The sequence below is a fragment of the Zingiber officinale genome, chromosome 1A (genome assembly GCF_018446385.1).
Source record: "Zingiber officinale cultivar Zhangliang chromosome 1A, Zo_v1.1, whole genome shotgun sequence".
Classification (NCBI taxonomy): domain Eukaryota; kingdom Viridiplantae; phylum Streptophyta; class Magnoliopsida; order Zingiberales; family Zingiberaceae; genus Zingiber; species Zingiber officinale.
The window spans coordinates 180,903,264-180,927,875 of record NC_055987.1 but is presented as its reverse complement, the minus strand read 5'-3'; positions in this window follow the sequence as shown (position 1 = coordinate 180,927,875).

The window sequence follows — 24,612 nt, the reverse complement described above, 5'->3', positions numbered from 1 at the left end:
ACATATGAAGAAGTAACCTACTAAATCATTAACAACCATGTTCATAATACATGAAATCAATCGAAAGAATATGACAAAAAAAAGAAGTAAATGAAATTCTTCATAAATGTTGTAAGAACATTTTTTTTTAAAAAAAAAAGTGCATGTCTACTCTGTTGATATGTAATAGACTCAGTAGACAAAGTAGAAAAAAAGAAAGACTTAGAGCATTATTTAGATGGTCCCTTTTGAAAAATCCTCTCTACTTTTCTTTAGGCTTCTAATCATTAGTGATTAGAGATAAAAGGAAGCATCTCCTAGATTTAAGTTGTGACACCAAATGTAGCAAAATGACCTCCTCACCAAGCAATTATGCCATTAATTGTGTCTTGCACTATCTTGCCTCCTAAAACCACAACAAGAGCAAGAGATGCATGATTAACCATTGCCAAGTCGGTCATATACCTCAAAGATCACCATCTTGAGCATTCATGACATTAACATGAAGAAACAGGAAGTTAGGTTAATTTTTGGATAAAATATTTAAAGGGATTTACAACATTTAAAATTGCACAATATGAATTGCTCATCTAAATTTACAATGACAAAAATAATGGAAGTGTGCTTAGATGTTCTTCTACCATAATATTTTTATGATAATTCCAAGTGATCATAGAAGGTCATCTTTTGCAATTGGCATAATGTATAGTTATAACATTTTTTCCTTTAGCATAGGCCTTGTAATAAATTTATGAGTTATCTCAAAAATATAAAACACTTGTGTCATCTTGCCTCATTTCTCCTTTTTCACTATTTTTACCATTGCCCAATGCCATATCAAATTTAACACCAAGCCTTCCAACGTGCAAAATGATGCTAACAGTCTACTTCTTCGTCTTCCTCCCTTTGATGTTATCACTACTTCTACCAACGTCGACATTGATAATTTCAATACTTCTTTTTACTCCTTCCGTCTCTCCTCCATTTAACATTTTTGTCATTATATTCCTCCTTCCTCTTTTGTACCAACATTCACTACAATACTCTTTCACTCTTTCATCAACTAAAATAATTAAGGAGAGATTTAATTAATCAATCATAGTTAAGTCACATATATAATCCAATTAATTCTAAAAAATCCATTTTATAAATAAGTCAAATTCTCTCTTTTTCAAACATGCACATACTCATGAATCAAACCTAAATTTAGAAATTTGCGAGTCAAGCAACATCATGTAAACAAATCATAACTTCTTTTTGCCTTTCCTAGTGCTCGCCATCCTCCTTCTCATGGACCTACCCTGTCTTCTTCTACATTACTACTTCTACCTCCCTCCTCCATCATCATTAATATTGATCCTCTTAGCTAGCTACTGTATTCCTTCGACAACCCATATAAACTCGTTTACCCTCCAACCTAATCATAGTCCATCCACCGCACCTACTTCAATTGCATTTTTTTTTTTTTTATTTTCTCTGCCTACAAGGTTGTCTAGTACTGATGTGAGGGTAAATAAGGGCTCCATGTGGCATGCCCTTGATTTGGTCAATATAGATATGAGTCACTTGGATTTCATCCGAGTTGAGTCAGATTGGGTCAAGATGACCTCAGAGTAGATCTCAGATTAGGTCAGTTATGCTCTGTTGATACAATTGACCTTTGGTTAAGGTTGACCAGGCTTGAGTTGAGATTTTGATGTTTGACAAATATGTTAAGTTGGTTGACTAAAAAGTCAAGTAGGTCAAGGTTAATCAAATACTTGACAAGATATAAAAAGTCCAAGTGGATTACGGTAGATCAGACACTTAGTGGTTGGAAGTCTAACATGGAGTTGGCAGAGAAGAAAACTTTATGTGGGTCATTATTGACCAAATACTTAGTGATATGAAGTCCAATGAGTAGTTGGTAAGAGGAAAGTCTAAGTGGGACACAGTTCACCGGACACTTAGCAGTCGGAAGTCTAATAGGGAGTTAGCATGAGGTGTAAAATCCTGACAGGTCAAGGTTGATCGAATGCTAGACAATGATGAAATCCCAACAAGTGAAGGTTGACCTGATGCTAGGCAACGATGAAGTCCCGTCAAATTTGTTAGGACCCGTACGAGTTAGAGGGAGGGGGTGAATAACTTCAATCATTTTGTGCTTCTCGTTGAATGCACAGTGGCTAATATAAGAGTCCACATGTACTATATTTGATTTTACTTAATATTCACCTCTTTGAGGTGACTAATATAAGAGTCCACAGTAGCTATCACATCCACTATAAGCACTCTTCTTCTCAGAAACTTTCCGGAGGCGGAGAATCCTTGTACATATGTTCTTACAAGAACACAACAAGAAACACAAACAAGATTACAAAAGAAATAAAAAATCACTCTACAATGAAGAACCTTACCTTGCTTGCTCTTTTCTTACTTTGGATTGCCTCTTGGTGGTAGAACATGCAACAACACTTTTGCCCCCATACCCTCAAGAATCGACATCTTCAAATCTCCACAAGACCCCCTTTTCTAGGATTACTTTCAGCTTGATTTGCGCTTACCAATCTATTGGTCTTATCTCTAATCAATTGTCATGTAAGATTTGACTGTTCAAACCTGCAGAATGGCTCTATTTTGCCGACTAATTGATTACTGAGTCATATCAATCGATTACTAGCTTCTAATCGATTAAGTCAATGGATTCCGAAGCCTTCTGTGTTCTCGAGAAAGTACTTCCAATCGATTAGCTCAATTGATTGACAAGGCTGAATCGATTGGGTTAATCAATTCAACAGACTTTTGTTTCCTCGAGAAACTTCTACTAATCGATTACCTCAATCGATTGCCTTAAGCCCAATCGATTGCTTCAATTGATTCCGAACCCTACTGTGCTCTCTAGATAACACAGCCAATCGATTGACTCAATTGATTGTTGTAAGCTAATCAATTATCGTGATCGATCTAGAAAGCTTCTGTGCTTTCTGAAATAGGTTCCCAATTGATTGAATAATTGCTTTAGGTCAATCGATTACACTAATCGATTGCTCAACCCTAAACTCTGAATCTGAGTTTAAAGTTCCTTTTCCCAATGTTTGATTAACTTTGATCTATTGGGAATTCTTGTTGCCTAGCATCCAGTCAACTTTGACCTGCTAGGGATTCTTCACCAAGTGTCTAGTTCTCCTTAACTCGCTTAGACTTTCCTCTTGCTAACCTTTCCATTGGACTTCCGATCACCAAGTGTTTGGTTCTCCTTAACCTACTTAGACTTTTACCTTGTCAACTTCCCGTTGGACTTCCGATCACCAAGTGTCTAGTCCTCCTTGATCGACTTGGACTTTCCCCTGCAAATCTTCTCATTGGACTTCTGATAATCAAGTGTCTGGTTCTCCACGACTACTTGGATTTTTCTCTTGCCAACTTTCTATTAGACTTTCGATCACCGTCAAGTATCCTGTTAACATTGACCTACTTAACTTTACTCTCACATATTGTAAAACATCTAAAGCCAAAATCAAACCAATCCAAGCTTGGTAAATCTTGAGCCGAAGTCGATTACACTAACAATCTCTTCTTCTTCTTCTTCTTTTTTTTTTTTTTTTTTTTTGACAATATCTTTAAGTTAGGCTAACTCATTAGCCCAACTTGCTTCTTCTCATACCAAAGCATGAATGAGAGTTTTTTTAAATTAAACCCTATATTTTTCCCATTTGACGCACATCAAAAATCTTCTTCCAAGATTCATTCCTCTTATCCTTCAAACATTACAATGGAGGTTCCCTACCTTCTATTGCCCCCAATATTGCCCAACCTTGAGCATATATCCATCATCTTTCTTTTATATCCAAACCATACCTTTAAGGTGAGTCTCCCCCTCAAAACATTCTCCATCTTCTATCATTGCACCAACAATGATTTGAAGTTCCAAAACCTTTAGGAAATCCCAAAGTTTAAGTCATGAGTGTTGGTGCAATCAATCTCGGGTCAAGGTTAACCAAATTAACTAAGGTCGAATTGACTCAAGCTTGAGTTTCGATATTTGACAATATAAAAGTGAATTCAAGTAGGTCAAGGGAGGACTGGAAACTTGACTTGGGAAGTCCTAACTAGAGGTTATGCAAGGGTGAGAAGTCTACCAAGTGACTAGTCCTAATTGGAGGTTAAGTAAAGAAAGTCCTAACTAGAGGTTAGGCAAGAGTGAGAAGTCTACTGAGTAACTAGTCCTTACCGGAGGTTAGGCAAGGAAAGTCTAACAGAAAGGTTGGAAAGAGGAAAATCTAAGTGGGTTTTGAAGGACCAGATACTTGGTCAAGGAAAAGACCAAGTAGGTCAAGGAGGACTAGATACTTGGTGAGAAAGTGTAAGTGGATCAAAAGTTAACTGGACACTTGGTAAATAAGCCTAGTAGGCAACAGATGACAGGGTATTGGGCAACGGGAAGTCTAATAGGTTACAAATGATTGGATGTTGAGAAAAGAAAATCCCGGTAGGTTGAGTTCAACTAGATACCATGCAAGATGTGGATTCAACATTAGAAAGGCTAAAATTAAGGTTAGCAATCGATTGGATGCAAGCCCTAGACTTGAACCTTCAGGTTTTGGTTCTCTAATTGATTGGCATAATCGGTTGAGTAACACCAATCAATTGGTTGTCTTCATCAATTGATTGGGAGCTCAATTCACAAAATAGAATGAGATAGAATTTATTAGGTCAATCTATTCCGACATCCTTAATCAATTAGTTGGGTTTTTCCTGAAGCACAATAGGTTTTTGAATCGATTAGCCTAATTGATTCAGAGATACCAATTGATTAAAGCAATCGATTAGATGGTTTTTTGCTTGAGCATAAAAGGTAGTGGAATTGTTTGGGGCAATCGATTCAGACCTCGTCAATCTATTGAGATAATCGATTGGAGGCTTCGTGAGAGAACAAAAAACTTTGAAATCAATTAGCTTAGTCGATTAGAATATGTCAACCGATTGTATGACTCACCAATCGATCGGTTGAGCAAAAAGGAGTCTCTCTATAGGTTTGAATGGTCAGATCCTACATGACAATCGATTGGAGGTAAGGTCAATTGATTGAGAGACATTTTTAGCCCAAACATAACCCTAGAAAAGGGGGTTTCATGGAGTTTCTTCTGTGCTAGTTCTTGGAGGGTTGAGTGAGAAGCATTGTTGCATTCCCAACTGAACAAAAGGTAATCTAAAGAAAGAAATGAGCAAACCAATCAAGGTTCATTGTTGTGAAGTCATGTTCAATTATATTTCGTATTTGCTTTCTTATTTTGTTGTTGTATTTCTTGGGCTCAAAATTGTACAAGATTTTTCCACCTACGAAAGAATTCTGAGAAGAAGATATTCATAGTGAATATTGTGAGAGACAGTCGGATCCTTGGATTACTCACATCAAGAAGGTGGATACCAAGTAAATTCAAGTGTTAGTATTGTGGAGTCTTTCTTGTTGGTCCCCTGGCGGCCGGCTAGGGGGGGTGAATAGTCCTAAAAATAAATGAATACCCTTCTCAATCTTATAGCTTAATTAAAACAAACACTTGTACAAAAGAATTAAGAAGCAAATTAATTAAAGACAGAGGCATATAAATTTACTTGGTTTACAAACATAGGATTGCTAATCCAAGACAAGTAAAGCTCACTATGAAAATCTCCTTTGGGCAGAGTAGCCTCTTATAATGTTGATAGCTCACACAGTAGTATAACAGAAAAAGAACTCATTTATAAGTGTTGTTCTTGAACTACTAAAGTTAGGGATGTATTTATAGCGCTAATCTAGGGGCCTAGAAGGGTTCCGAGTGCCTAAGTGTGAATAAAATTTTATCCACAACACAGCAGATCACAATAGCTCGATAAGTGATAAGTTTTATGGTCTAGACGCCCAGACTGAGCTGAACCAGCCCTCGACCAGGGCGCAAGCTCGGGGCACCCTAGCTAGCCCCAAGGGTTTGTACGCTCGGACCAAAGTCAATAGACTTGTTGACTTTTTTTGTTTGGGCTCTTGCTCCGGCTCCTCTCGCTTTGGTGATTTTAACCATCTGGAATACAGCTCACTCGAACTCATTTTTCGGCCTTCTTAAACATCCTTCTGCTCTGGCTTCTCGTCCCTCAGAAATATCTCGCTCTTCCTTCTCGTCCGCCAGCACCCTCTTCTGCAGTGCCTTATCCCTCGAACACATCGAGCTTGTCAACTCTCTTCTGTGCCGTCCTTCTCGTTAGCTGCGTTTTTGCTCGACTTCTTGTGCTCCAAAGTTCTTGCACACTTAAACACAAGGCATCAAACCACAACAGGACCTAACTTGACTTAGTTGATCACATTAAAACCTCCACTGGATATTTACAATCTTTTCCTTTTTGATTTGGATCAACCAAAGTTAAGTTAGGATAAAATAGGACAAAATAAATATGCAAGTTTTAAAACATTAGATATGCAATAAATGTACCTCCTCCATAAACTTAACTTCTAATTCTCCCCCTTTGATCACATTAAAAATAGGGGTTTTACTGAATTAAATTGAAATTAAAGTCTAAGGAATAACTCCAACAGTGACTTAAAAAAATTAAAAATTAATTTTCAAAATTCTAATTTTTGTGATTAAAAAATAATTTTTAACAAGAATAACTTTAAAAATTATTTTATTTGTTCAAAACTTCTAATAATTTTTATAAAGGTTAAGAAAACATATCCAAAGTAGTAATAAAATTTTTATAAAAAAATAAATTCAATTTAAGAAATAATAAAATATTTACTATAGAAAGACAATTTTTTCTTAAATAAGCTTAAAAGTAGTTTTCATATTCGAAAAATCTTGAAATTTTTTTTGAGAATATAATAGAGTAAGTATTTTTTTCAGGAAATTAAATTTTCAAAAATTGAGTGTTTGAGAATTTTTAATATTAAAAATTAGTATTTGGATAAATAATTCATAGAAAATTAGATATTAGTCAAAAAATTTCAAAAATATTTTGTTTGACATAGAATATTATAAGTTTTTATTGAAAATAAATGTTTTTAAAAATAACTCTGTAAAATATTTTTAAATTGAAAAATATAATATTTTAAAAAAAATCATAAAAAATAGTCAAAATTTTTTTTTAAATTTTTCTATATATAGGAAATGAAATCTTCTTTTTTTAAAAATTAATACCTAATTAATTTTGAACAAAAATTGTATGAAGAAATTTATTTTAGCACATTAGGCAATTAAAAGGCAAATATTAAAAAAATTAGAAATATACACAATTTAAACTAAGCATAATTTTCGAACCTAATATAAATTCCTTCTAACTAGATTGATCAAGCATTTTCTAGGAATGTATATTTTTGTTAATTTTCTAATTTTACCATTGTGAAATCTATAATATCAATTTAGTCCTTGATAATATCTATAATTTGAGTATGCAGAAATTTTTAAATTTTCTATTTGTTTCTTTAAATTAGCATTTTCAGTTTTTAATTTTTTAAGATCCTCTATTAAGCAAGATTTTGCCAAGATCCTTTTTATTTCTAAATTCTCCTTTTTAAAATTTTTATTTTTAGTTTTAATTTACACATTGATTTAATACCATAATATAGTTGATTTGAAGGTAAGAGACATACCTCACTTACCATGTCAGATCTGAAGCTTGATATTCCCTCTGCTTCGCTGCATTCATCTGATGTTGCTCTTCCTTCATCGATGCTGGCTTCTGAGGTGCTTTATTCTTCATGACTAGCCATTAGTGCTAGTTTGGTGTATGCTTCTATTTCTGACTGGAATGATCAGCTTTCATCCTAAGTGGTGTTGAGATTCTTGCGTTTATTTTGCTTGGGTCCTTTGTCTTTTCCTTTTTGAGCTATGGGCAGTCCTCTTTTATGTGTCCTTTTTTTTACACTGGTAGCATTGAACCTTTTCTTCTATTTCTTAGATTTTTTCTGCTTTGCATTTCATTAAATTTATTAGATTAAAAAAAACTTTTTAAACTTCTTTACCATATAAGCTTCTTGGTCTGCTTCTTGATCTGAGTTTGACTTAGGTCTGTTCTTCTTGGTGGCTCTTAGTGTCAGGTTTTGGCTTGACTCTTTTGTTGTACCTGCACATCTGGTTTCATGTAATTCTAAAGTTGAAAATAGTTCCTCTAGGGTACTTACCTCTAGGTCCTTCGATATGTAGTAGACGTCTATTATCGAAGTCCATTATGGAGTTTTGGGAAAAGTGTTAAGTGAGTAGCGTACCGTGCCCCGATTGGTTACCGTTTCACTGAGGTTGACCAGTCTGGTGATCAACTCTTTGATCTTTGCGTGTAGTTCGGCTACCTTCTCACCTATTTCCGTACGAATGTTTGTTAGCTTGTTTCAAAGAATGTCCCGTCGTGCGAGCTCGGTTTTGGATGTGCCTTCGTGGAGTTTTAGGAATTTCTCCCAAAGATATTTGGTCGATGTGTAACTTCTAATGTAATTGACTTCTTGAGGCAGTAATACACTTAGTAAGTAATATTCCACTCTGCTGTTGGCCACAAAGTCGCTTTGATCCTTCTTCATCCAAAGGTACTCTTCTTTCTCCACTCCTTGTTGATCCTTAGGAACTATAAAATCATACTTGATTATTAAAAGTATTTCAAAATTAGTTTTTAGGAATACCTCCATTCGATGTTTCTAGTGTACGAACTCTCCCTCGAACATTGGCTGGATGAGGCTTGGTCCATCCATTGATTTCTTTATTTTTGTCGACGATTAGTCCTTCTAAAGTATTCTTGCTCTGATACCACTTGTTGGTCCCCTAGCGGCCAGCTAGGGAGGGGGCCAATAACCCTGAAAATAAATGAATACCATTCTTGATCTTATAGCTTGATGAAAACAAACACTTGTATAAAAGAATTAAAAAGAAAATTAATTAAAGACAGAGGCATAGAAATTTACTTGGTTTGCAATCAGAGAATTGCTAATCTAAGGCAAGTAAAGCTCACTATGAAGATCTCCTTTGGGCGAGTAGCCTCTTACAATGTTGACAACTCACACAGTAGTAGAACAGGAAAAGAACTCATTTACAAGTGTTGTTCTCTAACTATTGAAATTAGGGTTATATTTATAGCTCAAATCCATGCGCTTGGAAGGATTCCAAGTGCTTGGGTATGGATAAAATTTTATCCATGACGTAACGGGTCATAATATCTCGGCAAGTGATAAGTTTTGTGGTCCGGATGCTTGGACCAGGTCCGGGGGCTCAGACTGGGCTAAAATAGCCCTCGACTAGGGCGTGATGTGCATAGATTATATACACTTTATGCATGTTTTGACGCATATCTACTTGTATTTCATTAGCATAATCTATGTTGATTGCATCTTATTTCATTATAATATTGTACTTCTATTATTTTGTGTTGGGAGATTTGCTCTTTTCTTGTTTTGATTGATAGGACATAATTTGAAGTGAAAATAGAGCAAAGACATACACGGGATCGACTCCAGAAGAAATCAAGCTCTAGTTGTGTGAACTCACACGACTATGACACATTCTAGAGGCAAAGCAGACCTCAGTCGTGTGGATTCACATGGTCATTCCATTCAGCAGAGGTGGAGCAAACACCGGTCGTGTGGATTCCACACGACCGTGTGTATTTCTAGAGAAGAAGAAGATCCTAGTCGTGTGTATCCACACGACTGTGTGGCCTACCAGAGGAGAAGAAGAACATGACCGTGTGACTCCACACGGTCGTTCAACCCATCCAGAGGCCAAACAAGACACAATCGTGTGAAGCCACATGATCGTGTCACCTGATCCGAGTCCAAGAAGAAGCTGGTTGTGTGGATTCCACATGGTCGTGGCACGGGTCGTGCCAGGCCCGTGTGTTGCCCTATTTAAGGGATTTTCTCCCCTTTTTAGGGAATCTTTGGCTTGGGGTTCATCCCCATTCCTTGGGGAAGGGTTCTCCCCCTTGGGGGAACCCTAGGTCTTCTATCTTTGCCAATTCATCCACCTCCAGAGTAAGGTGACTCTCTGACGACATCGACAATGCGTAGCTAAGCATCTCTTCTCCTCATTTCTTGTATTTAGATTATAAGAATGTTATAATTCATGTCTTTGGCTTATTCTTCCTTTTCTATGGAGTAGATCTCTAAATCTAGAATGTAGGAACTAGCTATGATGTGATTGTGAATGCATGAACTATGTATTTGGATATTTTCCTATGCAATGATGTGTTTATATCATATTCTATGTGTGTTGTGCCTTGTATGTGTTTAACAAAATATGTGTAAGGTTAATTCATGTAGATGTGAGGAATTTGTCTCCATGTTAAGGTTGTTACTAGACAAGAAGACTGGGAGTTAACCTGGTTACAACCAAGAGGGTTGTTAATCCAGGGCAATGAAAGAGCGCACTAGAAAAAGTCTCCTTTGCTGAAGGCGGAGAAGCCTTTTACACTCTAACAACTCAGAACTATTGCTAGGAATTGATTACAGAGTTGATGGAATAATTGATTTCTAATTCCTAGCTCCAGAGGCCTTTATATAGCCTCTGGAAATTCTATCTTGGATGTTCGAGGCGCCTCCAATAGAGGTCCAAGGCGCCTCCATCGAGAGAGTGGATAAAACTTTATCCGAAAGCTCAACGTTCACTTCTGCCAGGTCTGAGGTGCCTCCAACAGGCATTGAAGGCACCTTCAAGTTGGAGGCGCCTCCAAGCTTGATGGAGGCGCTTCCAAGCTGGCTGGCAACTTTTGCTTGCTTTTTTCTTCGTCTTCCGAAGTCCCGTTCTTTTGGGTGATTCCGGCCAACCGAAATAGGGCTCACCCGAACCCAATTTTCGGCCTTCTCCTCGATCAATCTTCCTCCCGGCATAATGTCCCTCGAACGCCGTGCACGTTCTTCTCGCCCACCGGTGTACTCTTCCGCAACTCTCTCGTCCTTCGGACGCACCGAGCCCGTCGGCTCCCTTCCCGTGCCGTCCTTCTCGCTAGCTGCGTCTTCCGCTCGACTTCCTGCGCTCCTAAGCTCCTGCACACTCAGACACAGGGTTCAAACACAAAGCAGGACCTAACCAACTTGGTTGATCACATCAAAACACCCACGGGGTCCAACAAACTCTTCACCACTTATGATTATAATGATGTGGATAAATGTGTAGGGACATGTACTATGGAGGAAACATCTCAAGAATCACCTCCTTTGGTCACTCAACCAATTAATACTATGGAATTTGTAAGAATGGAATTGGTTGATGATAAATATGTAGGGACTTGTGTAATAGAAATAAAGCCCCAAGAATCACCATTTTCAGAGGCACCACTACTTGAGCCAGACCTAGACCCATCATTTAATCCAAAAAAAGTTACATCCACATGTTTAACACTTTTAGGTATCTCTCAACACAGCAACATTAGTATTTATTGTGATCTTTTTGAAAACTTCATAGAGGTACCTATAATTGATTTTGTTGGTTGTGATTCCATTTCTGATAAATGCTTAGCTAAACTTGATATGGTTATAGTTCTTACTTATTTAACGTATATGTGGGAGGTTTGCTTTTCCTATGGGTGTGTAGGTTTTCATGAGGCCAGAATTTAGAAGCTTACACTAAACCGTCTCCAACTGCCGAAAAGGACTCTTAAGGAGACAAAGATGAAGAGAGTGGTGATACACTATATTGCTTTTATAACAACAACTCTCTTCATAATAAATTGGGCAATTGGAAGAAAAGTTCGGAAGTATTCTACTCTGGCTGGAGCCCAGTTTCGATGAACCAAATAAGGGGTTGAGTTAATGACCTTAAACAAGCGTTTTTTGGGAGGCAACCTAAGTTCTTCTTTCTTATCTTCATTTATGTTTTTCAGTTCTTTCTAGTTTCATTTCTTTCTTTATAATAAACCTAAATCCTCTACTTAATTTTTTTTGTCTATCTTCTTTTCATAGGATTCAAAGTTGTGGTGGAATATGAGCATTAGATAGAAGAGTATCTTCAAAATATGAATGTCAACCATTTGGAGCTCATCACTTGGTAACTTCTCTAACTTCAAAAACTTCCTCCATATATTATTTCTAGTTTTCATTGAAATAATGAAAATTTTAAGTCTGGGAGGATGTGTTGGGTTTAGTTTAATTTTTGTTATATTCCTTAGTTTTGCACTTTTTTGCATAATAAAATTGTTACTAGTTGCATCATTCATCATATCATGATTATTTGTTCCTTAATACAAAATACTAGTATGCTTGTTCTAGATTTCATGTAGTTTATCAGTTACTTATGGTGCTGGTAGGTTTTAGGATCTCTCTTCACTATGCCTAGTTTTGATGGTAGATAACTCTGAAAGTAGTCATGATTCATAGAATTGGACTAGTACTTGTATTTCTAAGGTGACCTCTTAATTATATTTTGATTACTAGATAATCTCGAATTATGACAACTCACTTGGAAAAATTAAAATCCCTACATTTGCATTTATATATTTGCATTTGTGTTAGTGCTACACCTTTAAAGCACCAAAAGAAAAAAAAATAAAAAAAATCATATGAATAAGGGATAAAAAATAGTTGTCATGAGTGAAAACTAACAATTTACCCCTTTGAGACCGAGTTAGGTTACTTAGGAAATAAATGTTATGTCTCTCTTGATTCTGAATAGTCCTTTGAGACCTTGTGTAATTTTAGAGATATGAACTATGCGTGTTGCAAGTAAGTACCTATCACTAGAAGCACAAGGAACACAATTTTATAACTACTTGACTAGGCTTAGGAATTTATACTTGATAAATTTAGGTCACTATTGCACTGAGCACAGAGAACTATTACTTAAGCCGTACTCAAACAACTTTTGTATCTCGCTCACCAATTAAATCATTTGATAGGATTATATTAACTTGCTAGAGATTATGATACACTATTTAACCAGATGATTTTAGATGTAGTTTTTATTTAAGGACAAGCAAAGATTTAAGTCTGAGGTATGATGTACATAGATTATATACACTTTTATGCATGCTTTAACGTGCATCTACTTATATTTCATTAGTATAATCTATGTTTATTGTACCCTATTTCCTTATAATATCGTACTTCTATTATTTTCTGTTCAGAGATATGCTCTTTGCTTGTTTTGACTGATAGGACACGATTTAGAGTGAAAATGGAGCAAAAACGTACATGGGATCAACTCCGGAAGAAATCAAGCTCTGGCCGTGTGAACTCACACGGTTGTGCCACATTCTAGAGGCAAAGGAGACCTCAACTGTGTGGATTCACACGGCTGTGCCATTCAGCAGAGGTGGAGCAGACACGACCATGTGGATTCCACACGACCGTGTGCATTTCTAGAGAATAAAAAGACCTTCGCTATATGTATCCACATGACCGTGTAGCCTACTAGAGGAGAAGAAGAACACGACCGTGTGACTCCAAACAACCGTTCAACCCATCCAGAGGCCAAGCAAGACATGGCCATCTGAAGCCACATGATTGTGTCATCTGATCCGAGTCCAAGAAGAAGTTGGCCATGTGGATTCCACACGGTCGTGGCACGGGCCATGCCAGGCTCGTGCCTTGCCCTATTTAAAGGATTTTTCTCCCCTTTTTGGGGAATATTTGGCTTGAGGTTCATTCCCATTCCTTGGGGAAGGGTTCTCCCCCTTGGGGGAACCCTAGGTCTTCCATCTTCGCCGATCCGTTCACCTCCGGAGAAAGGTGACTCTCTAAAGGCATTGACAATGCTTAGCTAAGCATCTCTTCTCATTTCTTGTATTTAGGTTGTAAGGATATTATAATTCATGTCTTTGGTTTGTTCTTCCTTTGCTTTAGAGTAGATCTCTAGATCTAGGATGTAGGAACTAGTTATGATATGATTGTGGATGCATGAACTCTTTATTTGGATATTTTCCTATGTAATGATGTGTTTATATCATATTCTATGTGTGTTGTGACTTATATGTGTTTGATGAAATATGTGTGAGGTCAATTCATGTACATGTAGACGTGAGAGATTTGTCTCTATGTTAAGGTTGCTACTAGACTGGATAACTGGGGGATCCTTAGTGACAGAGGATACCCATTAACTGGACATATATGCCCTTAGTGACAAAGGACATTGATACTTACCCACTTTATAGATTCAAAAGATCTTAATATAAGGACTAATCCTTGTTAGGGTGTTATAATTGGAGTGGATACTTCGGTGCTACCATTAGAAAATACATTAGATAACTCTTGGAATGTATGATCAGAGGACAGTGTGATAGAGGGTAACCCTTTAACCGGATTTTCTAGAGTTGCTCCTTTACTTAATGGCGTTAGAACTTGGATAGACTCTCTGGTAGATAATTCACTGTGTGAAGTTAACTAGTGCTTAATCAATAGTCTCTATGGGTTTGATATCTTTTGTATTACAGACGACGTAACCTTACACTTGCAGTTCATAACAGGGCACAAGCTCGGGGCACCTTGGCTAGCCTCGGGGGTACGAGCGCCCGGACCAGGTCCGGATGCCCTAACTAAAGTCAATAGACTTGTTGACTTTTAGTCAGGGCTCTCGTTCTGGCTCTGCTTACTTGGGTGATTTCAACCATCTAAAATAGCGCTAACCCGAACCCATTTTTCAACCTTCTCAAGCAACCTTTAGCTCCAGCTTCTCATCCCTCAGAAACACCTTACGCTTTCTTCTTGTTAGTGTTGGAACCCCAATATTGTTTTGTTGTGATAAAAAAAGTTAAGTTAGGTCCTGTTAGTTTTTTATCCCTGTGTTTAAGTGTGCAGGAGCTTAGAAGCACAGGAAGTCGAGCGAAAGATGCGGCTAACGAGAAGGATGGCACGGGAAGGGAGCCGACGGGCTTAGTGCATCCGAGGGATGGAAGATCTACAGAAGAATACACTGGTGGATAAGAAGAACGTGTGCGACGTTCGACGAACGAGAAGCTGGAGCGGAAGCTTGCTCGAGGAGAAGGCTGAAATTGGGTTCGGGTGACCCTTATTTCGGTTGGACGAAATTACCCAAGCGAGCGAAGCCGGAGCGGAAGATCCAGACCGAGGCGAGCAGCACCGAAGCAGAGAGCCCAGACCAAAAAAGTCAACCTTGTTGACTTTAAGGGTATGGGCACCTGGACCCATTTTGGGCGCCCAGAACCTCTTTTTATCCACAATCGATGTGGATGTTGACCATTCCAAAGGAGATAAAGTTTTATCCTCTTCCAGGCACCTGGAACCCTTCCAGGCGCCCCGACCAAGGCTATAAATATAGCCTTGGTCCAAAAGCTTGACAACAACAAGAATTACTAAGCAACACTTGTATACGCTTTCCACTTTCTTTAGATTCTTCATTTCTATGCGTAAATTGCTGTAAAGAGGCTTCTCTGCCTAAAGGATAAATTAGTGCGATTCATTTCCTTGGATTAATAACCTCCCCAGTTGTAACAAAGTAAAAATTTTGAAGTCTCTTTCTTTTCTGTTCATTTAATTATTTTTTACAAGTGTTCGTTATTTAAGTTAATTGTCCGAGAAGGGTTTATTTTGTAATTTATGCAGGGCTATTCAACCTCCATTCTAGCCGACCAACCGGGGACCAACAAGTGGTATTAGAGCCAAGATGCTTCAGAAGGACTAACCGCCAAACGAAGCACATGAAATGGCTAGACCAAGCATCTTCCCACCAAAGTTCGAGGGGGAATTCGCTAGCTGGAAGAAGAGAATGGTGGTATTTTTAAAAACATACTTCGATTTATTATTAATAATGGCATTCGATTTTTAAGCATCCGAAGGCAAGCAAAAATATCAATGGACGAAGAAGGAAAAAGCTGACTTTGTGGCAAACAGCAAAGCAGGGTTTCATCTGCTAAGCGTCCTCCCGCCACAAGAAGTCAATCGGATAGGAACCTACGGGTCCACCAAGGAGCTCTGGGAAAAATTCCTAGAACTTCACAAAGGAACCTCGGAGGCGAAACTTACGAGACGGGACTTACTTCATAACCAGATCAGCAACCTCCGATTTAAAGAAGGTGAAACGATTGCACACCTTCACTCGAGGATTAAGGAACTCATCACCAGACTTTCAAATCTTGGAGAAATGGTAAGCAACCGAGATTCACTAAGGTACGCTCTTAATGCATTCTCTAGGAAGACAAAATGAGCATCACTAGTAGATGCCTTGTATATCACTAAGGATTTAGAAATTGTTACCTTAGAAGAATTATTTTCAACTTTTGAAGTCCATGAGTCGAGATGTACAGATACGAAGAAGGAGCCAACGCACAATATTACCTTTACGACAAAGTTGGATGAACAAGACTCAGAATCCTCCCTTGAGGACGAAGAAACGACAATGATGGTAAGGCAATTTAAGAAATTAATTAAATCTAGAAAAACTAACCATTTGAAGGGTAGAAAGAAAAGGATGATCAGATGCTACTACTGCAACGAAGAAGGGCATGTTAAGGACAACTACCCTAAGCTAAGGAACAAGGATAAGGACAAAGGAAAGAAGTCTGTCCAAATGAACAAGTACAAGACTTTAAAGGCGATGTGGGACGAAACGTCGTCCGAATCAGAAGTTGAGGCATTCTCCAGGCTTGCGTTGATGGCAAGTCATCAAGATGAATATGAAGAAAGCTCTTCCGAAATGAGCATCGAGAGCATCGATGAAGGGGGAGCAACATCGGAAGAAAGCAACAGTTCAGGGGGAGCCACGGACAATGAGATCGACAAGGTAAGTCAGTTACGATCTCTCCCACCTGACAAGTTGTTTAAGTTTGTAAAATTATTAACCAAAGATTATTGAAAACCTGAAAAAGAAATTAAAATTTTAAAATTAATTCTAGCAAAATCTTGCCCATTAGAGGAATTTGACAAAATAAAGCTAGAAAATGAGATTTTGCAAAAAGAAATAATGAGCTTGAAAAATAATGCATGCTCATATAACACAAGTTTTAGAAAATTCAATAATCTAAATTGGTATTTTAGATATCACAAAGGATAAATTAGAAATATTTTAAAGAAATATGTCCCTAGGAAATACCTAATCAATCCAGTTGGCTGGAACCTATATTGGGTTCCCAAGTCTTGCCTAACCTGAACCTTATTTAGATTTTGAACTTTCAGCGAGAAAATTAAACGTTTAATTTCCTTATGCGGCTTTGTCTACAAGTGGTTGATGATTCAATAACCAAGAAAATCTAGTGCTTCGCCACATCCTGGAAGCCAAATATTGAAATAAAATATTTAATTGACTAATTGGTAAAACATTAAAAATTGAAATTACATAATGTTTTGAATAGTTATTCAATTTTTTTGAAAATTCTAATCTATTTAACTTAAATTTTTTTTGTTCTTTACCAAAATGTATTTTACATGTTGCACAAATTTAAATTAAAAAAACTTAGTAATTTTCTTTATAATTTTTTTTACTTAAAGTTTTTTTATCAGATTTACTTTACCAAAATTTCTACAAAAATTAATTCTTGAAAATTTATTTAACTGAGAAAATTTCCCATTTTTGACTTAGAAAATGTTTCTAAAATTATTGCATTTTTAGAGCTATCAAAATTGTTCTCAATATTTCCAAAATCAGAGTTTACTTAGAAATTCCTTTTTACTTAAAAATTTCTCATTTTTAAACTTAGAAATTTTTTTACTTAAAAATTGTTTTTCTTCTTGAATTTTTTGTTTACTTAGAATTTTATTTTGATATCAAAATAATTTTAAAATTGTTTCAAAGTTTTTTCAAAGTTATTACCTTTAAATGTTTCTTGGTACCCCATTTTTGTGTGATCAAAGGGGGAGAAATAAAAGATTAAGTCTAGGAGGAAATAAATTTTCAAATTGATATTTTTTTTAATTTTTACACTTTATTGCAGAATTTATTGTTTAAATTTTATGTATGTTTACCCTAACTTAACTTGAGTTTCTCACATAAAAAAGGGGGAGATTGTTGGAACCCCAAGATTGTTTTGATGTGATCAAACAAGCTAAGTTAGGTCCTGTTAGTTTTTAATCCCTGTGTCTAAGTGTGCAGGAGCACAGGAAGTCGAGCGGAAGACGCAGCTAGCGAGAAGGATGGCACGGGAAGGGAGCTGACGGGCTCGGTGCATCCGAGGGACGAAAGAGCTAAGGAAGAGTACACCGGTGGACGATAAGAACGTGCGCGACGTTCGACGGATGAGAATCCGGAGCGGAAGTCTACACAAGGAGAAGGCCGAAATTGGGTTCGAATGAGCCTTATTTCGGTTGGCCGAAATCACCCAAGTAAGTGAAGCTGTAGCGGAAGATCTGGACCGAGACAAGCAGCACCGGAGCAGAGAGCCCAAACCAAAAAAGTCAACCTTGTTGACTTTAAGGGTCCAGGCGCTCGGAGAGATTTCGGGCACCCGGAACCTCTTTTTATCCACAGTCGATGTGGATGTTGACCGTTGTGAAAGAGATAAAGTTTTATCCCCTTCTAGGCGCCTGGAACCCTCCCAGGCTCCCTGACCAAGGATATAAATACAGCCTTGGTCCAAAAGCTTGACAACAACAAGAATTACTGAGCAACACTTGTATACTCTTTCCAGGATATTCAACTCTCCCTTCTGGTTTGGGACCAACAGTCCATCAACGTACTCTTCCGTAGCACCTCATTCCTCAGATACACCGAGATCGTTGACTCTCTCTCGTGTCGTCCTTCTCGTTAACTGTATCTTTTGCTCTACTTCTTGTGCTTCTAGGTTCCTGCACACTTAGACACAAGGCATCAAACTACAACAGGACCTAACTTAGATTGGTTAATCACATTAAAACCTCCACGGGGTACTTACATTTCCTTCATGTTTTCTATTGCAAATTAAGTTCGAAGAAGCGAAGCGAGCTATTCATCCCCTCTAGCTAATACATGTCCTAACAATGTGGTTAAAAATTTAATTTTAAATCTAAACATGTAAGTACCCCATGGTAGTTTTGATGTGATCAACCAAGTCAAGTTTGTTATGATTGATTCGTAGTTAGAAGGGGGTGAATAGCTCGTCACGCTTCGTTACTTGCTCATTAATGATGATATGCAGCGGAATGTAACTAAAGCAATGCTAACACTAGGATTTACTTGGTATCCACCTCAAGATGAGGTGATTAATCCAAGGATCCACACGCACGAGCACTCTCCACTAAGAAAACACTCCTTCTCGGTAACTACCAGAGGTGGAGAAACCTCGTACAAGACTCACACAACAAGATACACTCAAACAAGAAGAAAATACACAAGTGTATAAATAAAAACCTTTGCTTGCTTGATCTTGTTGATGTAGATCACCTCTGGACCCCTTGGAAAGTGCAACAACACTTCTCTTCCAAGCTTGAAGTTCAGCGGTGAGTATCAGAGAGAATCGCAATAATTTAGAAGCGTTGCGAAGATGAAGGCTCGCCACAGCTTTATACCTTGAGCTTCTAGGGCTCCCAATCAATTAGGCTTACTCCTAATCGATTGCCACGTCAGATCAATGTGATCCCAACCGTCCAAAACCTACAACCTGCACAATGGTCATATCCCAATCGATCGGTTGATTGATTTGGGAGGCTGAATCGATCGGATGATCGATTTATACTTCTTCTGTGCTCTCGCGTCTACGCTAGAAAACTTGCCCCAATCGATTGGGGAGCCGAAGCGATCAACCGATAGATTGAGGAGTGTTTGATCAAAAGCGCTAGAGGGGGGGGTGAATAGCGCTCGTGGCTTTCACAATCGATTTTGTAAAATATGAGTAATAACGCAGCGGAAATAAAATAATCACAAACACACAGAAGACACGAGAAGTTACTTCGTTCGGAGCCTATCTCGACTCCTACTCGAAGGCCCGCGGTCGCTGACCACTTTCGGTGGGCAACAACTATAGTTTGTAAAAACTATTACAAACTAAGTATAATTCAAAGCAGTAATAATAAAAATTATATCGACAACAAAAGACTAAATCTAAAGCTCCGGGTTGTCAGCGTCGAGTTGAGGCTTTGTCGAAACGTCTCATTAGCAGCAGGTTGCCGAAAGATTGCTTGTGCCAAGTTGTTAAGAGATGTTGTTCAAAGTCCCCTTATAAACAGTGCTAGAGGCGCCTCCAAGCCGCCGAGTCGCACGGGTGGATCAGCGCAAACCTGGTCGCACCTCATCCCTCTGAAGGCTCCTCCAAGTTGCTCCAAGGCGCCTTCAACGCCTGGTCCAAGGCGCCTCCAGCTTCCTCCGAGGCGCCTCCAACTCCTTTGGACAGCTGGCTTCGGCTAGCACCCAAGGCGCCTCCAAGCCCCATGGAGGCGCGTCGGACACTGTTCATTCGAGGTTTGAGTTGCTCCTTTGTTCCTGCAAATTGTGTTAGTCCCAAACACAAACCCTGTAAAACAAAGTTAGCACAGAAATAATATTATAGATAAACTTGACAGTCGTCGGTGTAAAATACCAAAAATAAGCGAATAAGAATAAGGGAATTTTTTGAAATTTTTGAAAAACTTTCGGGCATTTTTCGGAGCTCGTACGGACGAGTTAACGGGGATAAAAATGGGGTCTGGGAAAGCCTGTTTAGGCTACCCCGTTTTAATGAGGAAAAGTTTTATTTCCTTTTCTATTTTTTTTTTCTTATTTGTTTTCTCCCGTTACTGTGCCTTTCTCCTTCCCGTGCACGTGGCCGACGTCGATCCCCGACGTTGACCCCTTGCCCTAACCGCCGTTGCGGTTTCCTTCTCCTCCTCTCCTTTTATTCTTCTCTTTGATCGCGCCGCACCATTTCCTTCTCCTCTTCTTTTTCCCCTTCTTCTTCCCTGTCTCCGCTGCTGAGATCGAGATGTGCCGCAGCCCCTCTCGGCCGGAAGCCACCTCCAAGCCGTGCCCTGGGTCACCAATCGGCCCTTCTTCTGTGCTCTGTGCCCTAGCATCCCGCCGACGCCTTGCCGGAGTTTCTTCCCCTCGGTACCAGCCACTGAACTCTTTGTTGATTTCCCTTCTACCCTGGCGCTGGTAACCGACGCTGTGCCCTAGCCTGAAGCCGACGGCCACGGTCCCATCTCTCTCTGGCGGCCACTGCTTTGCATTCCTCAGCCCTAGCCCGACCATCAAGAAGCCTGCTTCCATCGTCGACGAAGCTTCAGCCACCTACTCGAGGTGTTGTTCCACCGTCGACTATTTTTGGAGTTTCTGATCAGTTGAGCGTCAACAGAAGTTTGAGTTTTGGGTATGAAATGTTAGGCTTCAATTTGATTCATCCTGCAATCTTGAAATATTGAGGTAGTGTATTAGCCTAACATGTGATTGTTTGGGCAGCAAAGCTTTGACTCTCCAGCAGGAAATCATTCTTCTCTGTGGGATTTTTTTTTGGTCCAGTGATTTAATCCAGTAGCTGCTCATATTAGGTCCAGCAGCAACGATCCTTGCTATTGAGCCACAGCGACTGTGGTTGAGGTATAGTGTAGGAATTGGTCTTCATTGTAGATGATTGCTACTTATGTTAGCGACAATTGTTAACTTAGGTTTAGAATTAACCTAATGGTGTAATTAGGGTTAATGAAGCTAACCCTAGATGGTTGGTGGATTAGGAATTTGTTTAGCTATTTGTTTATAATTAATTTAGCTAAACTGTACGATTTACAACAGGACTTTGACGCGAGACGAGTATCTCGACGTCCAATTTCGATCGGATTGGACCTTTTCTGTGGAGGCGGGTACTTTGACTTTATGTCTTTTGATATGCATAATAATGTTTTTAACATATAGCAATGATTATGTTTCTTATTTGCTTCGGTTGATCACTACTTGACCTGTTACATGCTTGTTTGTTTATTTATTTTGCACATCATGCTAGTGTATACCTGATTATGCCTATTTATAGAGGTAGTGATACAACCATGTTATTTATCATGTTCAGGACCTAGAGTTTTGATACCTTATTTGGTCTGTGTACTTTGATTTGATTCACTTCCTGATGGTACACATTTTACATGTATATGGATTATTGCTATGTTGCTCAGTATTTTGCCATGCTTAGTATCATGCACCATTCACATGATTGCATGTTGTGCGATAGTCTGCTCCATTATTATTGAGCACATCGCCAGTTTCATCACTGTCGGTGCTTCGTTGGTCCGCTCATGGGTAGCGTGACCCAGCGTGGTAGCACGTCAGTTTTGCTCTGTTCGGTGCTCCGTTGGTCCGCTCATGGGTAGTGTGACATCAGCGTGGTAGCACGTCAGGGACCCCTCCCCGCCATGGTGTACCGGGAGATGAGAGCATTGCGCTCCCCCATTTATGATTTGGGGTAGGAGTATGTGTGTACTTCGACAGCATCCCGTCCGCTCGGTCACTCATCAGGGGCAGTGATGGCAGAGTGCACAGTTATCACAGCCCTACCCACTCGGTCTCTCCATTGTGTGTGAGATGGCTGACTAGAGTCAGAGGTGACCATGTCATTTGCATCATATGCATGATGCATTTATTGCTTATGTTTGCTGCATTTATATGGATGCATATGATTGACATGCATACAGGATTATGACACTCTCGGTCTGATGACCCTGTTATCCTTATACCTTGGTCATGGTTAGTACAATTTTCTCCTGCTTGTTTCAGTTGCATTTATCCTTCTTGTATCAGGAGACTGTACGCATGATTAGTGTTGCCTGTTATTTTCTTTATTATGCATATCAGTTGATACCCGCTGAGTGTTGGACTCACACCCTCCTCCGTTGTTATTTTCAGGTTGATGTTGTTCAGAGAGTTCCAGTCACTAGTCCCCTGTAGACCACGAGGACGTCTATTGGTCCTTGAGTTTTCTTTAATTGACTATGTTTAGACTTGTTATGTTTTGGATACTTTGGATCCTGTATGGATTGCTATTATTTGTCGATGACTTTCATTCGGACTTGTTTTACTGCATGCCTTCCTAGAGGGTAGAAGAGGTAAGTTCGTTGTGATTTGTGTTTTATGAGTGTAGTGGAGTAGGATATCGGTTTTGAGCTTTATGAGTGTAGTTGAGTAGGGTAGATTTTGAGTCTTATTATCATTGCTTATTAAACTGCGTGGATGTCTATGTGTTGTGTTTTGTTTATTATTGTTATTTTTCCAGCCGCATGTGGCTGAGGTATATAGTGATGTAGTAAAGTTTCAGATTGTCCGCTGTACAGGGGAGATGCTGTCAAAATTTCTTCGGACAGGGACTCCTCTGGGGCGTGACAATTTATTGGTATCAGAGCTTAAGTTTTACGATCTTTGTTTTCATATTTTGGATATTTGGGATAACCTGATACCAATTTATTTGGTATCAGAGCGCCAAAGTTTGGCGATACTTGTTTGATTTTCGTATTACGAATTTTTGAGATTTTGATGATACCAATTTATTGGTATCAGAGTGGGTTATGGATACCTGCTTTTGGTGTTCTGGATTTTCGGGCCCTTCGGAAAAGGATACAGATCCGTGGCTTTTTTCTGATTCAGCTTCCGATTCGCTCTCACTCTCGGACATGTTGATTTGATCTTGGGCCATCAGCGCGAGGAGGCTCGTCTGGTTGAGCTCGTCGTCGGTATCTTCTTCTGAAGATTCCTCAAAAGTGGCGTTCAACACCTTCTTCTTTCTCTGCTTCTTTGCTTCCTTTTGATTTGAGTAGTTGGCCTTGATGTGCCCCTTCTGGTTACACCCGTAGCAGATCACCTCGAACTTGACTTTTGAACTAGGTTGAACCTCCTTGGATTGTACCGCCTTCTTTAGGTCTCTCTTGTTGAAGCCCTTCTTCTTCTTGTAGAGCTTCTTCACAAGGTTCACAAGTTCTATTGTTAGTTCGTCGTCTTCATCATCTAAGTCAGGTTCTTTTTCAGATTTCAGTTCGGTTCTTCATCGTGATCTCGGTTCGCGACTTCTACTGGTACCTGCAAAGAAAGCTACACCTTTCTCGATTGGCTGCGCATTAATCTGCTCATGTAATTCAAACTCAGAAAATAATTCATCTAATTTTATACAAGATAAATCCTTGGAAACTTTGTAGGCATCTACCATTGATGCCCACAATGTGTTCCTCAGAAAAGAGTTGAGTGCGTATCTTATGACGTCCCGATTCTCGACTTTCTGCCCGATTGCATGGAGGGAGTTGAGAATATCTTGTATACGTGCGTGGAGTTGACTTGCTGTCTCTCCTTCCTACATCTTGAGATTGTATAGTTTATTAAACAGTAAATCTCTTTTACTCACCTTGATGTCGGAGGTGCCCTCGTGGAGTTCGATCAGCTTCTCCCATAGCTCTTTTGCGCTGGAGAACGATCCAACTCTGTTGAGCTCCTCCTTAGTTAGACCACACTGGAGTATGCAGGTTGCCTTTGCGTTTGCCTCTACTTTCTTTATTAAGGATGCGTCATAGTTCTGGTATGATACTTATTTGCCTGAGCCATCAAGTGGAAGTTCAAGGCTTGTCTTGGTGATTATCCAGACTTCGAACTAGGTTTGCAAGTATGCCTCCATCCGGCCCTTCCAGTATCCGAAATTGTCTCTGGTGAAGAGCGTGTAACGACCACCCTTCTTACTACTACTACACTCTAAGGACGACCGTTACTTGACTTACTAACTCTACTTAACCGGTATGATAAAAATCTTTAGGAAAACCCTACCGAAAAATTTCGGCAGAATCTCCCCTGTACCGGTGACCATATCCGTAAATACATACAGAGTATACTCAGCCACAGGCGGCTGGAACAT